General features: G+C 36.6%; 2 long non-coding RNA genes across 2 annotated transcripts; both read right to left on the bottom strand.

Moving 5' to 3' along the window:
• Positions 1-2,307: 2,307 nt before the first annotated feature.
• LOC128129352 (uncharacterized) lies at positions 2,308-4,239 on the bottom strand. Its single transcript, XR_008227228.1, has 3 exons — positions 3,709-4,239; positions 3,337-3,428; positions 2,308-2,424 (listed from the first exon to the last, which is right to left on the bottom strand). It is a non-coding gene; the product is annotated as an uncharacterized LOC128129352 (long non-coding RNA).
• Positions 4,240-4,549: 310 nt separating this feature from the next.
• On the bottom strand, positions 4,550-5,336 carry LOC128129002 (uncharacterized). The gene is made up of 3 exons (XR_008226978.1): positions 5,226-5,336; positions 5,043-5,081; positions 4,550-4,906 (listed from the first exon to the last, which is right to left on the bottom strand). It is a non-coding gene; the product is annotated as an uncharacterized LOC128129002 (long non-coding RNA).
• Between the last annotated feature and the right edge of the window lie 13,180 nt (positions 5,337-18,516).

Below are 18,516 nucleotides of genomic sequence, written 5' to 3'. Positions count from 1 at the left end.
CTTGCCCTGGCAATCATGGAATCCAAGGTAGGGCAAGCCGAAAAGCTAACGTGCTCCCGGATGTCAGCATAACATATCATGATAACGAGTCCTCCTCATGTCCTCGTCACCAGCATACTGGGGCACCAACAAAGCCCTCTCCCGGAACTTGGCGGTGATCTCCGCCACAGTCTCCGTCGTCTGCCTCATGTCTAGAAACTCCCTGGCCAGCTGCTGAAGCTCGACAGTCGGCGCAAACTCTGCCCTGAACCTGGTCACAAAGTCCGACCAGGTCATCGCCTCGATAGCTGAGGCTCCCAACGAGTCACCCATGGACTCCCACCAATCCCGGGCTCGGTCCCGTAAACATCCTGCTGCATACCTCACCTTCGACCCCTCGGGGCAGAAGCTAGTCAACTGGGCAGACTCGATGTCTGCAATCCATCGCCTGGCAGCAATGGGGTCCTTCACCCCATGGAAATCCGGCGCACCACTTCCCCTGAAGTCCTTAAAGGACAGTGTGCGAGATCCCGACTGGCCAGATGCCATGTCGCTCCTGAACGCCCTGAGGCGATCCTCCATCAACTCGATGATCCCTTCCTTGATCGACCCGAAGATAATGGGAGTCAACTCAAGAATACCCCTGGTGATCTCTGACGCGATGAACTCGCGTAGTCCCTCATCAACCGGCTCGGAACCTGATCCCGAACCTGACCCCTCTCCTGAACCGCCATCTACCGGCCTCGATCGAAGTACCACCATTCTGCAATACATAAATGTCAATCATTAGTGATACTGACACTCCTTGAGGGATCGCATCTACCACAAGTTCCCTGGTCACATCTTGGCCTCCCTTGGTTCGGGTACGGATCCTCTGCTTTCAGTAGTACGGGCCCATACTACCTTCCACATCTATCCGTACCTTTTCCAAGGTATGCCTTGACTCTACCAGATCCCTCTCACTATTGCCGATCACTGCTATACTCATCCTAGGCTTGCCCTAGGGAAATCTCTAATTCCACCCTAGCCAATCCTCAACTGCTGCAGGCCTCCTTGTAATGCCAATGAGCCATTACCCGAGTACCATCACATGTGACGAGGCTCAGATAATCCTTCGAGTACCCGACTCGTCCCTATAACGGTTGGACTCAAACAAGAGCTGCGCAGTAGGATCAAATCTGGCACTCTAAGATTATTCAACCCTGATCACATGTGACGTGACGCATTCGCCTAATGGCTAACTCCCATTATTCAGAGTCCCACATAGCACAAAGCAAGCAGCTTTCAGATAAGGGTAACAAGCTCAATCAACTCTATATGCTTTCAAGAAATGAGCTAGCATAAAGTGCTAAGCTCAAACTACCAGGCATAACCTAATCAGGCTATCCTACTTACTGTCTACTCAATAACTAGCATGCAATTTCTCATACAACTGAAACACCAAAAAGCAGGCACATAAGGCATCACCCCTAGATCCTTAGTCCTATTCTAGCATGCTGTTCTACAAAAGCTGATAAACACAACATAAACTTGTATGTGTACTTTGGGGAATACTTACTTGAGCTCGGCCGGTCGCGCACATCACACACTTCGTTCTTTCTCAAAACTCTTTTCTCAATTTTAGAAAACATTTTCTTTTTAGAAAATCTTCTAATCCCTCGATTTGAGTTCAGACACTCCCGAAGGTGTGTCCGAATCCCTCAAACCAGGGCTCTGATACCAACTTGTAACGACCCAAATTTCACGTCCAGAAATTTCATTTTAAAAACATTACTTTAGAGAAACATTAATTGTTAAGAACATTGATTGGTCAAACCATAACAAAACGTAAGCCATGTCTAAGAATCAAATCATACAATCATCATAATATCATAGTATAAATCCCAGGAAATCTCGTAAATGCGGAAACCGGAGAGTGTGTGTGTGACATGCTGCTACCGCGCCGGCTCCTTTCCCTTAGCTGAGGATGTACCTGAAACCAAAACTGAAAACTGTAAGCACAAAGCTTAGTGAGTTCCCCCATAATACTCCATACCATACAAACATATAACAACCAATGTTCAGCTAGGAGTTACGGGCCTTGCCCACACTCGGGAAGATACGGGCCCTGCCCACACTTTGCTATCTGGGAGATACGGGCCTAGCCCACACTCCAACCTCGGAGAGATACGGGCCCTGCCCACACTCAACCGCTAACCCATAACATACAAGTATCACGCAGACAACAAGTATAAGCAACTCTATCATATTAACACATATATCATACTTGGCTAAATCCAGAGATACGGGCTCGGCCCACACTCTAGTACTAGCATCTCGTCTATACGGGTCGGCCTTGGTGCCTTAGTCCCGTTCCTACTGGAAAGGAAACTCACCTCGAAATAGGCTGCTGGTCTGTGTGGGAATTGGCTGTCTACTGCTGCTGCTGCTGCTAACGTCCCTCGACTGTAATTCCCACAAAAACGATCGGTCAAACACGCTAGATGTTCTTAGGGTAAAATGACCCTTTTACCCCTCACCAAGTCAAAGACCAGGTCAAAGTCAACTTCCAGTTGGCTGGACTCGCCGAGTCCATCTCTCACTGATCCGGTCCCTCTCACCAGGTCCCTCTTTCACTCACTGAGTCACCCCTGACTCGCTATCTGGGACTTTGGGGCCGACTCGAGTACCAACTCGCCGAGTTCCTCGAGCGACTCGCCGAGTTCCTCGAGCAGGTGCCCTGCTTGTTTCCAATCCACACCAAAACACTCCATTCGAGGGTTTAGGGGTTTCGGGACTACGATATACGGTTAATTTCGTGCACAGGTACGAAGAGTTGAGCCTTCGACGCCTAAACCCCTCGTTTTCTGTGGATGTTCATATTACTCGCCGAGTTCGAAGAACTACTCGGCGAGTTCCAGGCAATCTTCATAGGACTCGCCGAGTTTGTTCATCCAACTCGCCGAGTCGACGACCATCTTCATAGAACTCGCCGAGTTCCACCTTGGGACTCGCCGAGTCCTTCGACCCACTTCCTGAGTAGGCCATATCTAGGACATGCAACACTTCCAGACCACAGATCCATGGTCCTAGGGTTCATTTACCACGTAAAGTTGTAAACTTTACGTGCATGCATGGCCCTATGAGCTTAAACATGCACTTCCAAGCTATACAAAAGGTCCTATGCTCATTGGGGACTTCCACTACCTCAACCACAGAGACTTTATGCTACCATGAAGTCCAAAAGGTCCACATTCGAAGTTCTTGCAGAACATTAGCCAAAACACATAGAGATTTAGGTTTTTAGGGCTTAAAACCTCTTTTCTTAGGGACAAAAGGGGACTAACGAGCTAAAGATCAAGTTAGGGTCTTTTCTACCTGAATAGAGGCCTTTCACAGAGTAGATTCTGGATCTCATTCCCTTCTTGCACTCTTCAATCTTCTCCTTCTTCTCTTAAGCCCCAAATGACCTTCAAAATGTTAATAATCACCCACAAGGACACAAAGGAGGCTAGGGTTTCGTTCTACAGGTCTCTGGGAGTGCTAAGGGAAGTGGAGGCTGGGTTAGGTCGATTAAATAGGGTGCAAATATCCGGGTTAGGGTTTAAGTCCAAACAGGGTCTACTCGCCGAGTAGACCGAGTAAATCCCGTGTCTAGTCCCGCTTCTACTCGGCGAGTCTGTCCCTCAACTCGCCGAGTCCAAGGCTAATTATGCAAAATAAAGAGATTTAATAACCACGAATACATACCAGGAATCAAGTGCTACACTTGTAATCAAAGGGATCTACCTCAATTTACTCCAAAAATTCTAAAAAACAATTACAATGTCTTAAAGGTGAAATAATACAGTCGAACCTTTTATATTACATACCTAATATGCTGAGGGTGTCAAGGGATATAAGGTTCCCATCTGCCAAAACAAGTTATATACAAATCAATAAAAAAAAGTTGACCAAGAATTATCCCATTAAAAATTTAGGAAAAAAACAATCAATAGTGATTATACTGCAATTATCATTTTTTAAAGAGATTCAAATTACAGCTGAATTTATTATAAATAAAGTTAAGTCAACATTCAACTTTTGGTCACCAAATACTATGAGCAAGATACCTTTGATTATGATTCATCTCCACCATGACACCAAGATTAATAATGAAGACACCGAATCACCACTAACTAAAAGCTGAAAAAAATAAATACCTAAATAAATAAAATAAAAAAAATCAATACACAAAAATGGCTTAAAGAAAGATTGAATTTCTTGATTTCAATGAGACTATTTTGAACCTGTAGCAAATAAAAGCAATAAATGTCAATTTATAAACTGACACTTCACAATAACAAAATCAACCATGAATCTAACCAAAACTTAGCTTCCAATAAATAAACACAGAATGAATATGCACCTTAATTGATGCTACTTGTAGGGGCCATTCTTTAACAATTCCTAGGGACTATGTGAAGTTTATTTTTTTCATGTTTTGTTTGTTAGTCATATATCATGAACAAATCAGTCCATCAAAGATTGGAAACCCAAATCCAGATAGTGAAATTGAAAAGGAAACATAATGTAACAATCTTACCAATAGTTCGTTCATTTGATCCATCTTCAAATCAAAGCAAACATTGTAGTCAATAGTTCGTTCTTTTGATCAAAAAACAAAAAACAAAGATTTAAAAACTGATTGACAGTATCACAGTTCTCGTAGGTTTGGTGCTTTCTGTGATGGCATTTTAGAGTATCTTGATTTTTTTGGACGATTGACATTTTCGCCCCTTCATGTGTGTTGGCTGCTTCTCGGTTACTGGTTGTCTTGTTTTCATTGGTATGATTTAGTGGTGTTGATTCTGTTTTCCTAGTTTGGTGATCTGGTGAATTTTTGGTGATGTCGACGTTTTTGCCCTGACGTGTTTTTTCAGAAGATCTGTGGATTAACCACCTTTACCTAAAATACCACATAAAATATTAAGCTTATAACCAATTAACCATGATCAAAATCCCAAATAATCAAACGTTTATCTAACAGGAAGCATAAATAAAAATTAACTCGAAAAAAATATATGAAAAATACATGAGCATACCTTACCAAAATCAACATGGTTTCATGATATGTTGCAAACCTATAAAAAAATCATTAACGAAAGAGATCAAGATGAAATTGAGGATGAAGAAAACAATTTTGTTTCCAAATGTCATTGAAATATTAAACAATGAAAAAGAAAAATAAAAAAGATGTAAAGATGTAAAAGGTAATTGCTTGTTACCTGTTTCAAATAATTTCAAATCAGACACTATTTTTTCTGATCGTGTTCATCCAGATCCAAACACTTCTTTTAAAACCCTAGAGATAAAGTGGTAAATGGGTAAAGAAGAACCAATGGCATTTGGTGGCGTTGATCTCCAGGGTGGGTGGTTGGCATTTGGTGGTGTCAATCTCCATTGGAGTTTTCATTGATATACACCGAGAAATAAAGAAATTAGGGTTTCCATTGATAATAATCTCTTATTCGACAAGTTACATAAGTAACAAATCATAATATAATATATGATATATATATATATATATATATATATATATATATATATATATATATATATATATATATATATATATATATATATATGATCATATTTTTTTTAAGGAGACCATTAAATTCATAAAAAACAAAATTTGTAAAAAAATGGTTTGTTCAACTTACGAATTTGATTTTTCGGACAAAATAAAACTAACATGCATACATGGCGATTATGATATTATTTATTTCCACTAAAGACCCGTGATAGGCTAAACTACTCATGAAAATTTAATCAGTCATATTCCTTATGCAATAAATACAAGAATCTTATCTTAAAGGAAATCGTTAAAGACTCGTAATTTTCATGTTTATTGTGAGTGTGAGTTTTACCTCTATTTAAATTCCAATGGCTAATAGTGATAGTGGTAGTTTGAGTGAACCACAAGAATATAAGATGGTGTAGGTATTCTAAGATTGTCAAAAAGAATGACATTGGCGTAAGATACAACTACATCTCAAGAGACGCCTACAACTCAACATTCAGAAAAAGCAGATTTATCACCCCCTTTTATCAGACAAAGCAATGTCACTGACAACAATGAACTTACCCAATAAGGAAACTTGTAAATCGTCTTCCAGGGTTTAAATATGCATTTTGTTTGACTTTGCTTCTTGATTTTGAGGAAGATGAGGAAGAAGAAGTCATGGGATTCGTGTTCTTACTTGGATGAATGAGGTGTGTATTGTTGGTGATTTTAGTGTCACCATGTCATTTTATGTAATTAGAACTTACATGTGAGCTAAGTGGTTTTATAATTTGTACTCTAATATATGTAGGGGTTTGTGCAGAGTGCACAAATGTATAAGATCGAATTAGAAGCCGATTCGACGACAAGTCGGGGTCTGGGGGAAGCGTCCCTTTGGCGGGGTCTAGGGGCAGCGCCCCTAGCGCGGTCCAAGGAGCAGAACCCCTGGCCGGAAACTCTAAATCCTCATTAAATTTCAGATTTCTTGAGTTGCTTCTAAAGCAACCCATGACAGCCAACCCTAATAAAACCCTAATCTCGTTTATTATATAAACGACTCTTCTCTTTGAGAAGATACACACAAAAATCATTAGCTTTCTTTTTCTTCAAATGAACACATAATCCTTCTAGCAATTTGGCTTACGACTTCTGTGCCTAGAATCGTAAGTGTTTTTTGGATTATCCTAGACTAAATTTCTTGCAACCCAGACATAGGGTAGAAATATCAGTTCGGAAAGTATTCACACGATCCAAGTGGTATCCAAATCTCCAACGCAAACCCTATTTCCTCCAACACGTATCTCGATGTTTCTTCAACGAACCCCACAGATTCATGTTCAATTTCGCTCTTTGACGAACCCTATAGATGGTTTTCCTTCTCATTCCGTTACATTTTGTTCAATTTCCCTTCTGTTGTGTTCGGATTTCATCTTTCACGATAGTAATTGTATTTTTCCCTTTTCCCGAACCCTAGTTCCTTTTGTTTATTGTGTGGAGTACGTATTAAAGGGCTTTAAGATTTATAATAGCCATGTCATTTTTTTTTAATTAAGCCATGTCAAAAGTTCAACCAGTCAAATAATGAAGAAACTGGCTAAGTGGGTTTTATTGAAAATTAAATGATATCGTAAGAGTTTTTTGTAAGGTTCCAAAAAGCTCGTCATGATTTCGCTATGACACGTCATGGCTCAAAAGCTTATACCTGAAGTCAAGCTTTAACAAAATGTCACATTTAGTCATATATGTATATAAAAATGAATAATAGTAGAAAATACATATAAAATTAATAATTATATATAAAATTGTCACCTTAAATTACGTCTTACGAACGACGTGGTTCACCACCGGTCGTAAAAATTTGAGGCTTGACATTGTCGCCAACTCACATCTAACGTTATTTAGAATCTTAGTTTTTTTTGAATGACAACTTAACGGAAAGGTTTTTTAGAATGTTAAGACGTAAATGATTGGATGTTTATGTATTTTGTCAAAAGTTACGGTGTGTTTGAAGAGTTTTATAAATTTAACCAATAAAACTTTGCCTTTTTTTTACAATCAACTTATTAGATTTTTTTTAAATAATCATTTTAACATTTTATATTCATCGGTAATCTTGTTATATAATGTTTCAACGGTGAATTTTAATTAATCGTTATTATTGTATATAAGGTCAAAGGAAAACTATCTCAAACTTTTAAGATTTATTTGAAAAACATTGCTAAATGGCTGTAACATAAGCCGGAAAAATATTTAAAACTTTTATGTTTTTTAAAATCTATTTAAGCTCTTTTGTGCTATAGTTTATTGCTAAACATTTTAGTTTAAATAAAATATTTTGCAAATATATTTAAAAAACTCTGAGTAATACATAGTTAAATATTGAAAACTAATAACTTATAGAAAAACCGGGCTGAGCCCAGCTGTGACCAGCATGAGTATAATAAGGTCCAGTTTCTTGGACTAATAGTAGTAAACATTTGGGTTGTTAGAGAAAATGATTAAAAGATCTTAATATGTCAAAGTGAAGTGTTCAGTCACATGACATCAACGCATATTAAACCACATGTCGACAACCTACACCACTAAAGAAGATATCAAATTAATTTTACAATTTATAACTTCTATTTATAAAATGTTATAAATCGAGTTTCGTTTTATAAGATTATAAACGCTTTTTCCTATCTTGTTTGCAACTTTGTCAAAATGTAAATTCAAAAGTACTTTTTTTTTTTATCAAACGGCAACTTTGTCAAAATGTAAATTCAAAAGTACTTTTTTTTTTTATCAAATGACATAGGGAGTGTTGAGGGGAGACAAAGTAGGCAGACGTACAGGGCCTAATTTTTTTATTATATATTTTTATTTAAAAATAAAAAACTTATAATAACAATAAGAGTCTTTTTTTCTACCTCGTTCTGGACCTTTGATGATATTTAATTTCTTAGGACCGACCATGTGGACCAATGACACCCAAGATCTTAAACAAAATAATACTTAAGAAGTTGTGTAAGGTTGTGGAAGGCTAAAGCTTGGTTAGAACTTAGAACAAACTGAGTATATAATCATTTAGAAGAGACAATTTCAAGAACAAAGTGAAAATTAATGGCAATTAGTATTTTGTCCCTGCATGTTGCGGTGAGTCCATTTCGTTTTTATAAATTGAATTTTGACGTTTGTAATGATGAAAGTTAGGTATCTTTGCATTTGTCGATACATAAATATACAAAGTCGTTATCACTAACTAAACTGTTAGTAGATGAGGTAAACACGAAAGTCTAGAAAGTCAAGAAATGATTTTTTTAAGTTAACGAACAAAAAATATTAAGGAAAAACAGATTATGTATACTACGTACGGGGGGAGACATGTACATAAAAATAACTAAGATTTTTATTAAGTTAATGAACGGAAGTTCAAATCATTAAAATTATATTATATGTGACCCGACTCATACGCAAAAAACGCACATAAAAAGAAACACGAAAAATTTAAATTAAAAATTAAATCGAAACTTAGACATGCTCGAATTTATATAGACATTAAAAACCAAGTATTTATTTATTTAATTATTTTTTAATAAAGACCGAAAGTCCTTAATTTATGTTGAAACGTTGACCACCTTAAATTTATACCGGCATATAGACAAAAATAAGCACATAAGAAATTAGCTTTGTGTAAGTTAACGAACAAAAGTTATTACGGAAAATCAGATTATATATACTACGGAGGCTAAACAATAAAAGTTTAGAAAATGAACAGGTGAATGTAACATTTTACAAAGTATAAAATGAAGGGGTTAAAATTACATTTTAAAAAGTAGTGGGATAGAAAATATTATTTTACAAAGTATTTTAAAAAGAAAGGTGGTTGAAAATGTCATTTATGAAAGTTAAGGGGTGCCAACCTTTACTGGAAACATCTACCGCCTTGGTATTTGATATATACACTATAATATGTTTTGCTCATCTGTGAGATATATACTTTTTTACTTATAAATATGACATTTTGATTGTCTCAAGAATCATAAATCGATCATGAGGTAAAACATGAATCACTCGAACTAGACAAGTAACCCCCACAATTTTATCGATCGTGTTGGCCATGTCACGATACTTGGATTCACAACAAGAGCGAGAGACTGTATGTTACCTCTTGGTGCTGGAAAAATAATTAGTGGATTGAAATTAATCACCAAAGTCGAGGGGTTGAATGATGTATAATCGAAAATTGATGTTTAATTTTTCGTTTACAATTTATAATTAAGAGCGATATTAGATATAATGTCGGTTACAAATTGCATTTTAATGTCGATTTAACTGCTTTGTTGGTTATGCTTTGTAGTATAAATACAATTATTCTACAACCGTTTGAGATACACAAAAGAATGCAACCAAACTTTCTTCTTCCCCAATTCATCTTCTTCGCTTTCTAGTGACATTGAAGGTATAATCCAGACCTATTGATGGTTCGGGTGATCTAGAAAAACCACTTCAAGTTGTTCTATTATGGGAAACAAACATTCGGTAGTGAACAAATTTGTTTTAAGGACAATGTGTTAAACGCATGTCTCAACATTTTCTATTTTCTTATTTATTTTCATACATTTCCATAATATTATTTCTACAATTTTACAACATATTTGTTTGTACGAAACGAAATAGAAATCGGAAACAATTTTACTTGCATTTTTTGTTCGGTTTTAACAGGAAAGCGAAAAGGAAAAAAATCATTTTTTTTAGTTTTTCTTTGCTTGTTTATGTAAAAACAACTTGGTTTATGGAAAAAAAAACTTTATTTCTGTTAAAAATAAATTTAATTTGTTATAAACAACTCTATTTAGTAAAAAATAACTTTTAAATTTATGTAAAACATCTTTAGAAATCAGAAACAACTTGATTTTATAGAAAAACAGTCCCGGAAACTGAAAAACAACTTGATTAACACAAATGCGTGTGATATGAAGTCAAATCCATCTAAAAGTAGAAATAAGTATTTTATCACTTTTATTGACCATTGCACTGTCTGTCTATTTACTTAAAAGCAAAGATGAAACAATACACACGTTGAAAGTGTATAAAAGTGAAGTTGAAAATCAACTCAATAAAAATATTTAAGTACTAAGAATTGATTGTGGAGGTGAATATATATATATATATATATATATATATATATATATATATATATATATATATATATATATATATATATATATATATATATCACCATTTGAAGAAAAGTATGGTATAAGACATGGGCTTATTGCATCTTATTCGCTACAACTAAATGACATCACGGAAAGGAAATGTGTACCTAAAGGGATAATGACTTAAAAGGGTAATATATTTTTCGATTTGTACATATTTGGTCACTGAGTTTTTTTTCGTCCACATTTACCCATTCAACTTGTTGAACTGTACACATTCAGTCCTTATGACCGGTTACACCAGGTTAGCCGGGAAAAATGATTTAATAGGGTAGTATATTTTTCATTTTGTACACATTTAGTCCTTAATATTTTTGTACACATTTAGTCCTTAATATGTTTTTGTTTTAAAATAAGTCATTTTTGTTTTTATACACATTCAGTACTTATGAATGTTTTCTTTATGTTTTTCTCACGGCATCTTATGTGGGACAATCATTGATGAAGTGTATGAGGTTGTTAATGTTTATGTGTAATGTCTCATTTTCAAAACCAAAAAATTTCATTTTTAAATAAGGCAAAACTCCCTAATTATAAATCCATTATTAAGAAAAAACGTTTATTCCAAAATACATTTATCGAAAATCAGAGTAATATAAGAAATGTGTAATCCTCAATAACGTTGATGAGTGTGTACAATCATGCATTCGACTTCCCACGACCAACGATAGAACCTGAAAACATAAACAATTAGGTAAGCACAAAGTTTAGTGAGTTTTCCCAAAATACCCAACACAACAAACGTATTATCATGCATAACAGACCCACACTCATTAGATTGGTATACCTTGTCTCAATCAGTCATCGGACTAGAATGCTAGCATGCAACAGGTCCAATCAGTCATCGGATTGGAATACCCAGGGTTTGTTGGCATGGCGCCTTAATCCAACCGCTCTTCTCGAGTCTTCGTGCCAACAACTTATAGCCGGCCTTGATGGGTTTTGGTCCTAAGAACATCCTATGTGCTCATACAAACCCTAATGCTTGGATCTAGGTTTCTCTATTGTACATGCAAGTTATCCAAGACTATAAACCCTAATTCTAGCATACAAGTAATCATATTAACATAAGAATAGGTTTATAATGTTACCTTGATTTTTATGTAGCAATAACAATCCCAAATCTCCTTGTATTGACTTTGGAAGGCTTAGAGTCACAAGTGTCACTCCTCTAATGGTTCACAAACACCATAAGCAAGAGGATGAAGAGGAGAGAGGATGGAGGCTACCCAAAACCTTCTACAAACCCTAGAGAAGTCTTAGGCACGTTTTTGGTCATAAGGGATCTCTTTATATAGGAGGCAATTAGGGTTATCTAACAAGGAAACCCTAATTTGGATGCTTAAGCCCTAAGCAACCCATGGAGCCCTTTCCTTAAGGCCTTGGACGATTTCATATGGGCTTCCCCATTAGAATTTGTCCACCTTATAATAAAAGGCAATCCATGGTCCAAATTGCAATTATCTTATAATTACAATTCCAGTCCCTTAAGTTTAATTAATTTCTTTTAGTCACAAAACTAATTACCAATTAATTACTGACTAATATTAATTAAACAATATGATTTCTCCTTTAATATACTCATAATATATTAATAAATCATATTTAATCCTTTCTCTCCATAATTCATCCTATCAAGTTGCTTCGGTGAAGGCAACCCAAAAGGACCATGCACCATCGGGTCAAGTACATACCAAAATAGTTATGGACTTAGACACTAATCCAACAGGCCTGCACCAGGTATTTTGGCCTACAACATATAGCAGGACCACCTAAAACTATCCCACCACCATATGGCTATCCCACATAAGATGTCGTGAGAAAAACCTAAAGAAATCATTCATAAGTACTGAATGAATAAAAAAACAAAAATGACTTATTTTGCAATAAAAAAATATTAAGGACTAAATGTGTACAAAAATATTAAGACTAATGTGTACAAAATAATAAATATATTACCCTATTAAGTTATTTTTACCGGCTAACCTGGAGTAGCCGGTCATAAGGACTAAATGTGTACAGTTTAACAAGTTGAAGGGGTAAATATGGACGAAAAAAACTCAAGGACTAAATGTGTACAAATCGAAAAATATATTACCCTTTTAAGTCATTATCCCATACCTTAAAGGAAATGATGAATTTCATGATGTTAAGTTATGGGTTGTCACACTCAATGTGGGGTGAAGTTGTGTTATCAACTAATTACCTTTTGAATAAGGTAACCCAAAAGAAAATGCATAAAACACCATATGAGTTATTGTCGGGTATAAAACCATCTTACAAATACATTCGGATGTGGGGGTGTCTCGCAAATGTTGTTATACTGATAAATGCCTGTTTATGTGTAACAACCCAAATTTTACAAAGAAATTTTTCATTTTTAATTAATCGACCATAATTCATAAAACATGAAGATCACAATAATTGTTTTCAAAACCATCAACATTACGTCCTCAATAATTTCAAAACATCAGAGTGTCCCCCAAACTATGTCGGAAAGAGAGAGAGATAAAGTGCACGTCGCATCACCACGCCTTGCCTTTACCCTTGGACTCCGATGTACTTGAAACAAATCCACAAAGGGTAAGCTGAAAGCTTAGTGAGTCCCCCAGAGCATACCCCACACAAACCACATATCACATTAGCTATAAAGCTACCTCTACCACATATCACATGTCAATTAGCCATGAAGTTATCTCTACTGTTAGCCACAAAGGTTATCTCTACCATCAACCATAAAGGCTATCTCTACCATTAGCAATAAGGTCATCTCTACCATTAGCCATAAGGTTATCTCTACTGTTAGCCACAAAGGCTATCTCTACCACATATCATGCACACATACATATCACACCTCTATGTAACAAGTAAGCCAACTATCACAAAATGGGCCGGCCTTGGTGCCTTAGACCCATTGGCATGGTGAGAAAACTCACCTCACAAAGCTGAATTGGCAACTGAATTTAGGTATGTCCTATGCTGCTCTTCATAAATTGTTTATAATCAATGAGTAAATAACTCAGCGTAATTCCATAAATACCCCCACGGTCAACCCTGTTCAAGTTCAAAGTCTATAGTCAAGGTCAACAGTCCATATTAACCTTGACTAGTCGATTACAACCATTCACTCGTCGGGTTCCCTTCTTAACTCATCGACTCGTCGAGTCACCCGAGGGACTCATCGGGTTTCTTGATGTTTATGGCCGTAAACCACCAACGGTACACCCCTGACCGTGAACCCTTGGCCGTGAACCCTCTCGACTCGCCGAGTCACCAGAGGGACTCGACGAGTTCTCATGTAATCAGTTCTTTCTAGTAGGATTTAAGGTTTCAAACTTCCGATCCATACTCTCCTAGTGAAGATATCACGTAAAGTTGCGAACATTACGTGCATGCATAGCCTCACATGCCCATAACACCAAAACCATCCTTCAAACAAGGTTCTTATGCATGGAGAGGGAATGAGCTCAATAAAAGATGCAACTTTATGATATTTAGGGCCTAAGAAAGTCCAGATCTGGAACCATATCCTTGTGATAGGTCCAGATTTAAGCTTGCTTCCATTTCCTCAAAGTTGGCCACAACTCTCAAATAGAATTTATGCTTAAGGTAACAGGTTCATACCTCAAATCAATGCCCAAAACGAACTAGATGCTAGATCTAGTGTTTTCCCCCTTGATACTTCTTCTTCAAGCTTGGAATCCTCCCAAAAAACTCAAGGATAAGCTCCCAATTGATCTTACTTCACTCACAAGAGGTTGTGAGGCCGTAAACGTTCTTCTATGGTGCTAAGGGAGGCTACTGGGGCGGATAATGACGTTTATAGAGGGGGCAATCCCAAAACTTAGGATTTTCTTAAACTGCCCGGAGTCGTCGAGGTGGTCCCGTTCCGCGTTTCCTGATCTCACGACCCTACTCGACGAGTTGACCTCCCAACTCGCCGAGTCCATGCATAAATCCTTTCCAATTCAAACTAGGTGTTACATTATGCATCTTTTATAATAGTTTTTATTAGCATTTTGTATCATATTTCATGCTTTTTCATGCGCATTAACATGATATCTCGGAATTTAGACAGTCAGTTCAACGTGAACCTCTTTGTAATCTGAACTATTGAGATTTAATACATATTTTGAAAAATATATAGTGTCATTAAAAGTATTATAAGATACCAGATGGTATCTTTCTTCCAGTTGTGGAAAATCTCAAATGTATTAAACAGCTCAAACTACAACCCTAGTTAATACGTCTGAAAAACTAAAATTTCGTAGTAAGCAGTTATGAGCAAAACAAACACTCTAGTTGCATAGTACATGTTCACCTGTTTCCAAAACTATAAAGAACATCCAAAACGGTTCATATGCAAAAGATACGACCGTTATAAGAAAACAAACCAATATAACACTAATTTTCTTTAAACTGCTAAAACTGTTTCTATCCATAGAGACACTTGCACACCTTAGATGGAAATTCTGAGAGCGTTTTGGACTCGGACTATGGTCTAATATTTAATTTCATACTCGAAATATTTTTAGTAAAAATATTTGTAAAAGTCAAAAAATCAGACGTCTCGTGCAAATTAGACACGAATCTTTTAACACGATTCCCGGAGTTCTACAACTTGAAAAATTAATCAGTTCGAGTTTTTGGAATCCTTGAACTCTACTCTATCATACGCCACTTTCGAAAAAAGTTAGGTGTCGGGATATTGGCACAAAAAATTAGAAGCATTTTAAGGACTTTTTGCTATGTGTGACATCACAATGGCCCACTATTCTTGCAAGAAGTGATCAAAATCAGTCATGGGCACCCCACCCCTAGCCACGTGAGTACCCTCCCCCTCTCTTCTTCCACCGTATCGTCTTGTGTATACTCTTCTTCTAAAGGACAAAGTATGGCTATATGAAGTTTTTGACTTTCTAACAAAGCATGACATGCATGGACATGTGAAAGCTCACTTAGGCTATAAAAGGAAGCTTTTTCCTCCCATTTTCATAACAAATCATCATCCCAAACATCTCTCGTACTCTCCGTCTCTCTCTTGCTCTCATTCTCGGCTAAAACTCCCGACCAAGAACCACCACTCCACTACCAAAGATCACCACCGCCAACCACCACCACGTTGACATTTTTATGTGCTATTTTCTGTGGTGCTTCCATGTGCTAGGATCGAGTTTATTGATGCTTTATAGAGTTTATTTCAAGCCTAAAACATTCTCGGTTTATAGCATTACTAGTTCATGTTTCTCGTGGTGCTTCCCAGAAAAAAATCGTCTTCTTATCCACCTCGAGTTCATGCTTCAAAAGTGAGTGCTTACGGACCCTTTTTATAGTTTTTATATATTTCAGGAGGGGGGGGGGGGGAGGGGGTAGTGGGTGGAGGAATACATGTGCTCACATATTTCGTTTATGCAAAAACACTCTTGAAAAACATACTACAAAATGCTATGATTTTATGTGAAGCATTGTGGTCCATTCAAGACCTATTTTGTATATCTTAACCCCTAAAGTTTGAAAATTTGTATTTTATGCAAGTAGTTATTGATACCTTTTTAGGGGTTACTTGCATACGTTCATACGATCTTTATACCAAACATACTCGACTTTTTTAAACTTTATGCAATTCATTATGCCTAGTGACTTATCCACATATAAGTTAGGGCTGAGAGCTATTCACATACTTTAGTTTAGGGATTTGTAGCGAGACAATATTATTAGCTAAGTCTAAACACTTAGCATACCCATACTATTATAACTGTTAATCCTTGGAGCGAGATACATATGTATAAATCTATACGGGTTAACATCCCCACCTGCAGTTGCTAGCTACAACCTCGATCGATTAATCGAAGCGGGTGATAAGTATCTACAATCCTTACTACGATGTACAATGAAGTGTTGTTGGGGGGTAAATTTAGTCACATAGCTCGGTTATAGGACTCACTATAAACATTAACTGGAATCGCTCTCTCTCTCTCTCTCACTACAAACCATGGACTTGGTTTCTCTCAAAACAGTTTTAAGTATGGATTTACTTATGCAAAGACACATTTTGGTTTTCAAAGTTTATTCAAAGAATCTATATAAACAAAGTTTTAAGTATGGTTTTACTTACAAAGAAAATACTTTATGAACATTTTTAAAAGTATTATTACTGATGTTAGAAGAAAACCTATAACTCTCACCAACCTTGTGTTGACCCTCAAAACTACATGTCTTCTCAGGAAATCAGTTTTCAAGCATTTCAGATGTTGGAATGGTCATGGATTTCAGGCAATCTAGTTTACTAGTTTTTGTTATATCTTCCTACCTGATTAAGGCAATTCATGTACTATACTATTATTTGTAAGTGCCTTGTATTCAAACATCAAGATGGAATACAAATGTTGCTTTGTTTATTGTTGTACTTGTGCTATAGATTCAAATTACTTATGATCCATGAACTAAATCGCACAGTCCAACATGTTTCGCCGCCTCGGATGGGGTTGTGACAGATTGGTATCAGAGCTAAATTGGCTATAGAGAACCCGTATTCTCGCAAGAGGAATACAACTATAGCAACAGACTCCTAATAAAGGTACTATTATTAATTACCCTACTTCTTGACTATTTACGGGTGAGGTAACTGGTTTAAAGGGCCGCTTAGATTGGTTGATTTCAGAATAATTATATTCTAAAATGACATGCCCTCCTGTGTTTCTTGTTTGGCCCTAATCCATACTTGATAGTCTTGGAGAACAAAACAAAAAATAATAGTACTACAAACCTCACCAACAATAATATATAAGAGTTATATATACTCTGACCCATGATGAGAACACTTAATAAAATTTTAACATACCTTCAACTAAAACTACCAACCTAGCCCTTTAGGTTAAACACCTCGAATAAGGTTAGTATTGTACATACGCCATACCACAAATAAGCCAAGAACGTATGCCTATGTTATTTATGGTCAGGACACTGCACAACCAACCTTGAGCAAGGAGTTTGACAGACTACAATGGTTGAGAGTTTTAGAGATTGAAGGATATTCTCAAGATTCGTTGCAGGTACCTAGTACCTTAGAATCCTAATATCAACCCCAATACAACCCATACATTTTAAAAATCATAAAAATACTTAAAAATATGGGATAACATTCAAATTTTCCAGATTTACCTAAGTTTAAAGAAGAACAAAGAACCAATACCTCTGCTACCATCATAGTAGAGACCCTTAGTTCCTAGTCGATTGTTCAATAGTCTCCAAACTTCTATCTCCCTTATCTTCCAAAGGTGACAAGGATTTCAGTCCTCTCTCTATCATTTGAAATCAGTAGGATTTCAATTCTCACTTTAACATTAGGAAATTTGTATGATTTCAGGAATCAATCGCTCTATATAATTTGGAAATCTGTAGGATTTTAGAACAAATTATACTAATACACAACACATACATACTTTTTTATGACTACATAGTGTAAAACAACCTAACGTATATGTCTAAACATATTAGGACGATGTCTCCATGAAAATTTCCGTGACTTCATCCACCATTAACTCCTCGAGTCACTCCAAGAGCTGTACCACTGGTAACCCAAAACTTTAGGAGAAACTCCAAATTCCAGAGCAACTCCAGCCGTAACCACTGAAACCCCACCAGTTATCAATGCCTCAAACCCACCATTTCAAACAGATCCCATGCTAATGCAGACCCTGCTTGCACAAAGGATTGCCATAGCCTCAGCTGCATACGAGGTTGCCCGGACTGAAACTATCGGGAATAGTAGAAATGGTGGTGGTACTCCAGTTGTTAACCAAAACAATTCCA

Source organism: Lactuca sativa, chromosome 9, assembly GCF_002870075.4.
Source record: "Lactuca sativa cultivar Salinas chromosome 9, Lsat_Salinas_v11, whole genome shotgun sequence".
Lineage (NCBI taxonomy): Eukaryota > Viridiplantae > Streptophyta > Magnoliopsida > Asterales > Asteraceae > Lactuca > Lactuca sativa.
The sequence above is the reverse complement of the archived record's forward strand: the minus strand, read 5'-3'. Positions and strand labels throughout refer to the sequence as shown.